Genomic DNA, 9,049 nt, shown 5'->3' with positions numbered 1-9,049 from the left:
AACAGGTTTCCAACCTATTTCTTATTTTCTGACTCCCAAATTTTGCATGCAATCTGTTTTGCATGATCAGTCATTCAAAAATAGATTTATTTTATCACTCCTCAGAAATACCATGTAGAAATAGTACAATGATGGGCATTTCAAACATTTCCAGGCCCAAACAGGACTCAGTATAAGAAAATGACAACAAAAGCACATGGTAAATGACAATCAATACTTCACCTCAGTTTAAGGGATGGAGGGGATAGTGGGAAATGTGATAAACTGGAGGCCATATATTTTGTTTAAAGGCACAACAACAGATACACAGCTCTAGCTTATTAATTATGAAAGAATCAGGGCTGTAAATTGTCAAATCTTCTGATGTTTCAAGAGAAGCTAGAAATCTTAGTGTTTAAATGTTAGGTCTCCTATTTTAAAATATGGGGAAACTAACATTTGGGGGCAGGTAATGGGGATTGAACTCAGAGACACTGGACCACTGAGCCACATCCGCAGCCCTGTTTTTTTAATATTTTATTTAGAGACAAGGTCTCACTGACTTGCTTAGCACCTCTTTTTTGCTGAGGCTGGTTTGAACTCCAAAGGCTTCTTGCTCTCAGTCTTGCTGCCTTCTTATTCACTTTATGGTTGACCATTTCTTTTCTTTTTTTTTTAATATTTTTTTTTGAGAGAGAGAGAGAAGAGAATTTAAATATTTATTTTTTAGTTTTCGGCAGACACAACATCTTTGTATGTGGTGCTGAGGATCGAACCTGGGCCGCACACATGCCAGGCAAGCGCACTACCGCTTGAGCCACATCCCCAGCCCACCATTTCTTTTCTTTACATTTCTTTTTCTTGTGGTACTGAGAATTGAACCCAGGGACTCATACTTGCTAGGCAAGCATTGTACCACTGAGCCACATTCCCCAAGCCCCTGACCATTTCTTTTTTAAATCTCAAATATGATTATCTAAAAAATACTTTTTAAACTCTGACCATGTCATGATCCTTACTGGGCTCTTGGGTTGTAGATGCAATCAGCATGCTATAGCAAGTGATCTTTCTGTTATAAAAAGATGAACTAGGGCGGGGGTGTAGCTCAGTGGTAGAGCAGCTGCCTAACCTGCCAAGGTCCTGAGCAGCACAAAAGAGGAAGAAACACAAAAGTAGGGAGCCATTCATTCTGCGGGTGCTGTGTGGTGTCCATACATTTAAAAAAGCTCAAAATCTTAAATTTGACGTTCCAGACTCTTCATGACTTGGTTTCTTTCCACTTATAAATCCTCGAATCCACTGTTTGCCATACCTAGTCAAACTTGTGTCCTCAGCCATCCAGAATTGCTGTTTCCAAGTTTTCTAGGAGCAGTTTCTTCTACCTGGGATGCTCCTATCACTTCTACCACGCTTCCTTCCCACTATCTTCAGGCGTATACCTAATCCATTCATACGGTTTATCTTGCCATTTTCTGGCAAAAACTTCCCGAATTTTTGAGACTCCGTAAGTGTGGACACAGGTAGCCCCTCCACTGGACGGTGCAAAAAACCTGGCCTACAGAGGCGGCAGCTCTTCCTCCACCTCCAAGGATGGAAAACTACAACTCCCAGAACCCCACGGGCGCGGTTGCTGTGGAGCTCACGGGCCGCCGGGATTTTGCTGTTATGTCACGTACCCCGTGCGGAGAGGGGCTTGTTGGTGTTCCATTTCTTCCCGCCCCTTTTACCTGTTCTTTCAGGGCCCTCTTGCATCACGATAGGCAAACCCCCTGCCCCGAAGTTCTTCAGCACTCCCCCGCAACAGCTTTTCATGGCCTTGCCCTGCAGGTCCTTTGCTTCGTTAGAGTGCAGTTAAAAGACTTTACGCCTCTGGAGGCAAGCCCCAATGTCTCCTCTTTTAATTTCATTTTCAAGACTACATTTTGAGACCAGGTGGAACCCGACTAGAGGGTTCGCTGCAGAGTTCCTGGGGATATGCTCTTCCAGCAGAGCTTTGGAAGTATAATGAGGTGGGGCTTGAAGTCCTAAACGAAGGTCCCCAGGCTTTCCCCTCTAAAGAGACGGTGGGACATCAACAGCGGGGCGGTCTGAGTGTCCTTGGGTGTCTCTTCTCTGAACCTTTGTTCTTGATCTGCAGGGTTTCCTCATCTTGACATACTCCTTCGTCATAAGCGAGAAAACTTAAACACTACCTTTTAGAAATTTAGCTCTTGTATGGACTATTGAAGTTTTTCCTTTCATAGTGTCCCAGAAACCTATACTTGACCCATCTTTATCTTTCATGGTGCTACTATTGACCTCTGCTTGGAATTAAATCCATTCTTGATAGATGCCAACTTGAGTGGTGATCAGCTTTCTGCTTCCTTCATCAAGGCAGTTACCTATTCATTATATAAATGTTTATTGAGCACTACTGTTTGCCAAGTATTGTTCTAGGCATTAGGAATATATCACTGAACTGAATAGACAAGGTCCCTGCTCTTGTGGCACCTATATTCTTGTGAAGCAAGACAGGCAAACTAGTAAATAAGTGAACCCAAGATTTAAAGGTGAAGAAGACAAAAATGGTAAAGGCAGTAACTGAAGACTAAATTGGATTGTGAGACCTTTTCTGAGGTGGAGTAATAACACAGAACTTCATCTTGGCACTTCTCATTATGCTCTTATTACATTGTGTAATGCATTTATTTGTCTACATTGACTCTTTCACTATACTGAGTTCTTGGTAATAAATGAAGTATGTGACTATACTTCATTCATTGTATTACCTGAAACTACCCTTAACTCCCAGATCAAATAATTTTAAACCTTCTACAGGTTATCTCTGCAGCCAAAGAAGAGAAGCAGTCATTACCCCAGTGGACACAATCTAGTGGACAAAACTGTAATAAAACTCCTTGCATTGTTAAGTGTTCTGGTGTGTCTAGACAGATAGCAGGGTGCTTCTGGGGAAAGCTACTCAGCTGCCCTGGCAGCCTCCTTTCAACTAGTTTTTTTTATGACCCTGATCTCAGGAATGCTGACTCACTAATAAGACTATCTAGGGCTGGGGTTGTGGCTCAGCGGTGGAACGCTTGCCTAGCATATGAGAGGCTCTGGGTTTGATCCTCAGCACCACCTAAAAATAAAATATTGTGTCTAACTACAACTAAAAAATAAATATTAAAAAAAAAGACTATAGGGCTGGGGATGTGGCTCAAACGGTAGTGCGCCCGCCTGCCTGCATGTGGCCCAGGTTCAATCCTCAGCACCACATACAAAGATGTTGTGTCCACTGAAAAAAAAAAAAAAAAAGTAATATTCAAATTCTCTCTCTCTCTTAAAAAAAAAAAAAAAGACTATAAAACTAGCTCCAGTGAACTTATGGTGAGTATATATGTCAGGTGTAGTGAACTGTCTCTGGTCTTACCAGTTGTGATTTTGGTTTTTTTCTTTCATGTAATCATATCATTTGAGGCTCAGCTGTACAGCACTTGCCTAGCCTTGGGTTTGATCCTCAGCACCACATTAAAATAAAGATATTTTGTCCAACTACAACTAAAAAATAAATATTAAAAAAAGAGAGAGAACCTAATTAAAGTCAAGAGGCAGCTCAATATATTAAAATGAGGGGAATTAGTTTTAGGGATGGAATGTTTATCAACTTCAGGTTACCCCTGACACTGCCCTCCCCCCAACTCAGTTTACTTCAGTGATTGCTAATTGTTTCAACTTGGTATTTCCTCCATCCCCAGATGGCATTCTTTTTTAGTTCAGAGGGTCACTCTGGTTTCCTTTATATTCCAAATGTTGCAATACATTACTTTATCTTTCAGATTACTTTGTTTCTCTGCTCTATTCTATCCCAAACTTCACTTACTGGGTTAGGAATGGAGAATTTACAAATTCACTGTCTTTCTCCAAATGTACTAGGATCTACAGGTTACCCAGTTGTTTATTCAAACCTGTGTAGCAGTGGTATCAAATAAAGTGATATCAAATAAAGTTATTGCCATTACCATTTTTGTCTTCTTCACCTTTAAATCTTGGGTTCACTTATTTACTAGTTTGCCTGTCTTGCTTCACAAGAATATAAGTGCCACAAGAGCAGGGACCTTGTCTATTCAGTTCAGTGATATATTCCTAATGCCTAGAACAATACTTGGCAAACAGTAGTGCTCAATAAACATTTATCTAATGAATAGGTAACTGTCTTGATGAAGGGAGCAGAAAGCTGATCACCACTCAAGTTGGCATCTATCAAGAATGGAATTTAATTCCAAGCAGAGGTCAATAGGAGCACCATGAAAGATAAAGATGATGGGCAAAGTATAGGTTTCTGGGGACAGTATGAAAGGAAAAACTTCAATAGTCCATATAAGAGCTAATTAATGCCTTTAATAAGTAAATTTAAGAGACTCTATGTTCTCCCACTCCTAAAAAAGGGACCAGCAGTAGCTAATAGAATTAGACTAGATTAGAAAGTAAAGGGGAAAGACAGATGAAACTAAGAGAAAATCTCTCTCTGAACATGTGTTATGGGGACCAGGAAGATAAGACTGGGAAGATTCTTTAAGAGCAATGTTCTTAGGGGAATTCATGTGGAGGTCAGAGTGTAAGCAGGTGTTGAGTGGGTCCAGCAGAAGGAAACATGGCTGCCAAAGTGTTTGAATCCATTGGCAAGTTTGGCCTGGCCTTAGCCGTTGCAGGAGGCGTGGTGAACTCTGCCTTATATAATGTGGATGCTGGGCACAGAGCTGTCATCTTTGACCGATTCCGTGGTGTACAGGACATTGTGGTAGGGGAAGGAACTCACTTTCTCATTCCTTGGGTTCAGAAACCTATTATCTTTGATTGCCGCTCTTGACCACGTAATGTGCCAGTCATCACTGGAAGCAAAGATTTGCAGAATGTCAACATCACACTGCGCATCCTTTTCCGACCTGTTGCTAGTCAGCTTCCTCGAATCTTCACTAGCATTGGAGAGGACTATGATGAACGAGTGCTGCTGTCCATCACCACAGAGATCCTCAAGTCAGTGGTGGCTCGTTTTGATGCTGGCAAACTGATCACCCAGAGAGAGCTGGTCTCCAAGCAGGTGAGTGATGACCTTACAGAGCAAGCAGCAACCTTTGGGCTCATCCTGGATGATGGGTCCTTGACACATCTGACCTTTGGGAAGGAGTTCACAGAAGCAGTGGAACCCAAACAGGTGGCTCAGCAGGAAGCAGAGAGGGCCAGATTTGTGGTGGAAAAGGCTGAACAGCAAAAGAAAGCTGCCATCATCTCTGCTGAGGGTGACTCCAAGGTAGCCGAGCTGGTTGCCAACTCACTGGCCACTGCAGGTGATGGCCTGATTGAGCTGCGCAAGCTGGAAGCCACCGAGAACATAGCATACCAGCTCTCGCTCTCGGAACATCACTTACCTGCCAACAGGGCAGTCCGTACTCTTCCAACTGCCCCAGTGAGGGTGCCCTGTCCGCACCTCCTCAGGCCACTTGGGCCACAGCCCCGATTCTGAATACCATCTTTCTTCTGCCCCTACCCCAGAAATCACTGTGAAATTTCATGATTGGCTTAAAAAGTGAAGGAAATAAAAAGTAAAATCACACACACACACAAAGAGCAATGTTCTTAGCCAGTTTAAAGTATCACCATGTTTAATCATTCTTCCCAATCAATGTACAGGTCTTCATTACTTCTGACTAGCCCAGACTATTAGTTTTTTTCTTTCTTTTTTTTCTTTTTGTGGTGCTGGGGATTGAACCAAGGGCCTTGTGCATGCAAGGCAAGCACTCTATCAACTGAGCTATATTCTCAGGCCAAATTGTTAGGTTCTTAATGGTCAATCTGTCAAGGGTGAAACTCCTAATAGTCAAAGCCCTTTATTATGTAGGTCCTACTTACTTCCAAACTCTCTTCCCAGGATCCACATGGGTTTTCTACTCTGGCTAAACAAGGTCCTCATTGTACACCACCACTATTTCCTATCACTTCAAGTCCCAGTTCCTAATTTTGCCTACATTAGCTATATTCTTACCCTTTGAAACCTTGTTGGAACTGTACATTCCTGATTACTGTTGCTACTTTCTTTTTCTTGGCCCATTACCTGTACCATTCAATCTTTAACTCCAAGGGCACAAGGGGTTTAAGACAAACTAGGGCTACTCACAGAACTTGCCAGGCTTTAAAAACTCAAATATTGTCCTCCCCAAATACAGAACAAAGAAGACTCGAGTAATAGTTACTCAAAGGTTGAGAAACAAAGGCAATATAAACATGTCCTTCCCTACTTGCATCCCATTAATATGAAGGAAAGTTGAATATCGGGGCTGGGGATGTGGCTCAAGCGGTAGCGCGCTCGCCTGGCATGCGTGCGGCCCGGGTTCGATCCTCAGCACCACATACCAACAAAGATGTTGTGTCCGCCGAGAACTAAAAAATAAATATTGAAAACTCTCTCTCTCTCTCTCTCTCTCTCTCTCTCTCTCTCTCTCTCTCTCTCTCTCTCTCTCTCTCTCTCTCCCCCCTCTGTCACTCTCTCTTTAAAAAAAAAAAAAAAAAAAAAAAAAAAAAAAAAAAAAAAAAAGAAAGTTGAATATCAAGCCAGGTCAAGAGCCTTCACCTACTAACCACAGCTCCAAAGAAATAAGGAACCCATGGGAACTTTCACTTCTAGGACTGGAGTATGGAGTATGAAAAAATTTGATCAACCCAGTGCTAAAGCCAACTAAAAAGCAGTTGAGGGGCTGGGAGCATAGTTCAAGGATAAAGCATATGTTTAACTTATGGTGAAGCCCTGTGTTCCAATCCCCTATACTTCTCTCCCCTCAAAAAACAAACAAACAAACAAAAAAACCAGGCAGCTGAAACAATAATTTACTAAAAGCATCAAAAGGCTAAAGATAATGAAGAATAATAGAGTCAAAGTCTAAAAGAGAATTTGGAGCCCTGTTTTTTTTCCTTTAAAGCATTTGCCTATTGGGAAGCAGCCCTACATACCTGATATTAATTTTCTGAAGTCTTCTTAAACCTCATGGACTGAAGTGGACTAAAATCAAAACCAAAGGAACCTAAAGGTGGGAAACTTCAATCAGAGACACTGTAAGCTGGAAACCCAAAGTATTACACCTTCAATATAGAGGAGAGATAAAAGTAAACCAGTCCTCAAGTGGACTTGACAACTGGTTGTTATCATCTGGATGATGCAGGCAACCTCCAGTCTTCAACCTAAGTTAAGATGGTTTGGTAGTATCTCCAGCACGAGAACCAGAAATCCTTCCTGGAGGTAGAAATCCTCATCCTTGTCCTGTTCATTTATTTTTTTGTGTGTGTGTGTGTTGCTGGGGACTGAACCCAGGGCCTTGTGCATGCGAGGCAAGCACTCTATCAGCTGAGCTATATTCCCTCCCTGGAACTGTTCTTATTTCTAAAAGCAATTTTTCAAATATACTATGTGCCTCACAGTTAACCTGACAGATAAGGAGATGAAAAACTATACTGAAATTATTAGTTAAAGTACTCTATTCCCTCTGTAATGAAGTACTAATTATTTAAAGTATGATTTGGGGTGGGTAGCCAATTTTTCCCTAAACATGTTCTTTTCTTCTTGGAGGTGTCCAAATTTATCCAAGGTCTTGTTTGTTTAACTGTAGCTCCAGAAGATACAACATGAAGCTATTTTCCATAAAGAATCTCCAGGGCAGCAAAGAAGTCTCGGTTCTGTAAGAGTAGTTTTTCTTTTTTTGTGGGGGAGGGAGGTTGAGGAGGAGAGGACACTGGGGATTGAATCCAGGGACATTTTCCCACTGAGTCACATCCCCAGCCCTTTTTGAGACAGCCTCAATAAATTGCTGGGATTACAGGCATGTACCACTGTGCCCAGCAAGAGTAGTATTTACAAACTATCTTTAAATCCATGCTATTTTCTGATAAACAAAACATAAAATTCCCAAATCCACTTTTGTACCTAAAATTTCAAAAAATGCTGGAAATAACTAGTCATTCTGAATCTTCCCCTCACCAACAGTATATACCCTGTCCCCAGCCTTGAGAATCATTGCTTTAAAAACGGGTTCATTAGGTTACGTGTAGTGGCACATAACTGTAATCAGACTTGGGAAGCTGGGGCAAGAAAACCATACGTTCAAGGCCAGTCTCAGCAATTTAATGAGGCCCTGAGAAACTTCAAGACCTTGTCTCAAAATTAAAAAATTAGAAGGGTCTGGAGATATAGCTCAATGATAAAGTGCTTCTGAATATCCAGTAACCACCACCCCCGTTCCTTGCACCCCGCCACCACAAAGTTATTCATTGACCTTTCTGGAAGATGTTCACTTCAGCAGTTTTCATTTGTGAGCACAGGACTTTTTCATCATACCTTGAGGTATAAAATTTTCTAGGAATGACAAATTAGGGCAAGTGTTCACCAATCCATGACGACCAGATGCATCAAAGAACATAATTTGCTCTTTTTAAATGTTTATTAATGACAGCACAAGAGTCAGCAAACTCTGAGGCTCATACTGTGGCCTTTGGGCATATCTTCAAGTTCATAGTTGGAGCATTAAAGTGGCCATGAATGCAAACAAATAGGTAATGGTAATGTTCCCATAAAACTATAAAAATCAAACCATGGTTGACCCCTGCTATAGTGAACAGATTCACTTAAAGGCCTTAATAAATTAATTTATCATTCATCTTTTATTGTTTCTTTAGACAAATACTCAAAGTATAAATTCTAATAAGAGAATGTGAAATTATGATCTTAAGTAATGGACATATTGGAAAGCTGAGAACACCACTATGTAAACAGGAAGGTTTTCGTCTTCAGATCTGATGAAGACCATGATAAAAATAAATAAATGAAAAAGTAAAAAAAAAAACAAAAAAAAAAAAACCCCAAAACCAAAAAACCCTGTTGGGGCTGGGGGTATAGTTCAGTGGCACAGCATTTGCCCAGCATGGATTGATCCCTAGCACCAACACTTTAAAGCATATATTCTATGCCTCAAGCTATGCTAAATACTTTGTGTAAACTATTTCTTGCACTTGAAAACAAAACTGAATGCTGTACATTTTATTAAGCCTC

At 41.1% G+C, this 9,049-nt stretch overlaps 1 pseudogene; it reads left to right on the top strand.

Moving 5' to 3' along the window:
* The first annotated feature begins 4,546 nt into the window (after positions 1-4,546).
* Positions 4,547-5,569, top strand: LOC101962631 (prohibitin 1 pseudogene; annotated as a pseudogene).
* The last annotated feature ends 3,480 nt before the right edge of the window (positions 5,570-9,049 follow it).

This window comes from Ictidomys tridecemlineatus, chromosome 11 (genome assembly GCF_052094955.1).
Source record: "Ictidomys tridecemlineatus isolate mIctTri1 chromosome 11, mIctTri1.hap1, whole genome shotgun sequence".
NCBI classification, from domain to species: Eukaryota; Metazoa; Chordata; class Mammalia; order Rodentia; family Sciuridae; genus Ictidomys; species Ictidomys tridecemlineatus.
Note: the sequence above shows the minus strand (reverse complement) of the source record. Positions and strands in the feature narration are given on the sequence as shown.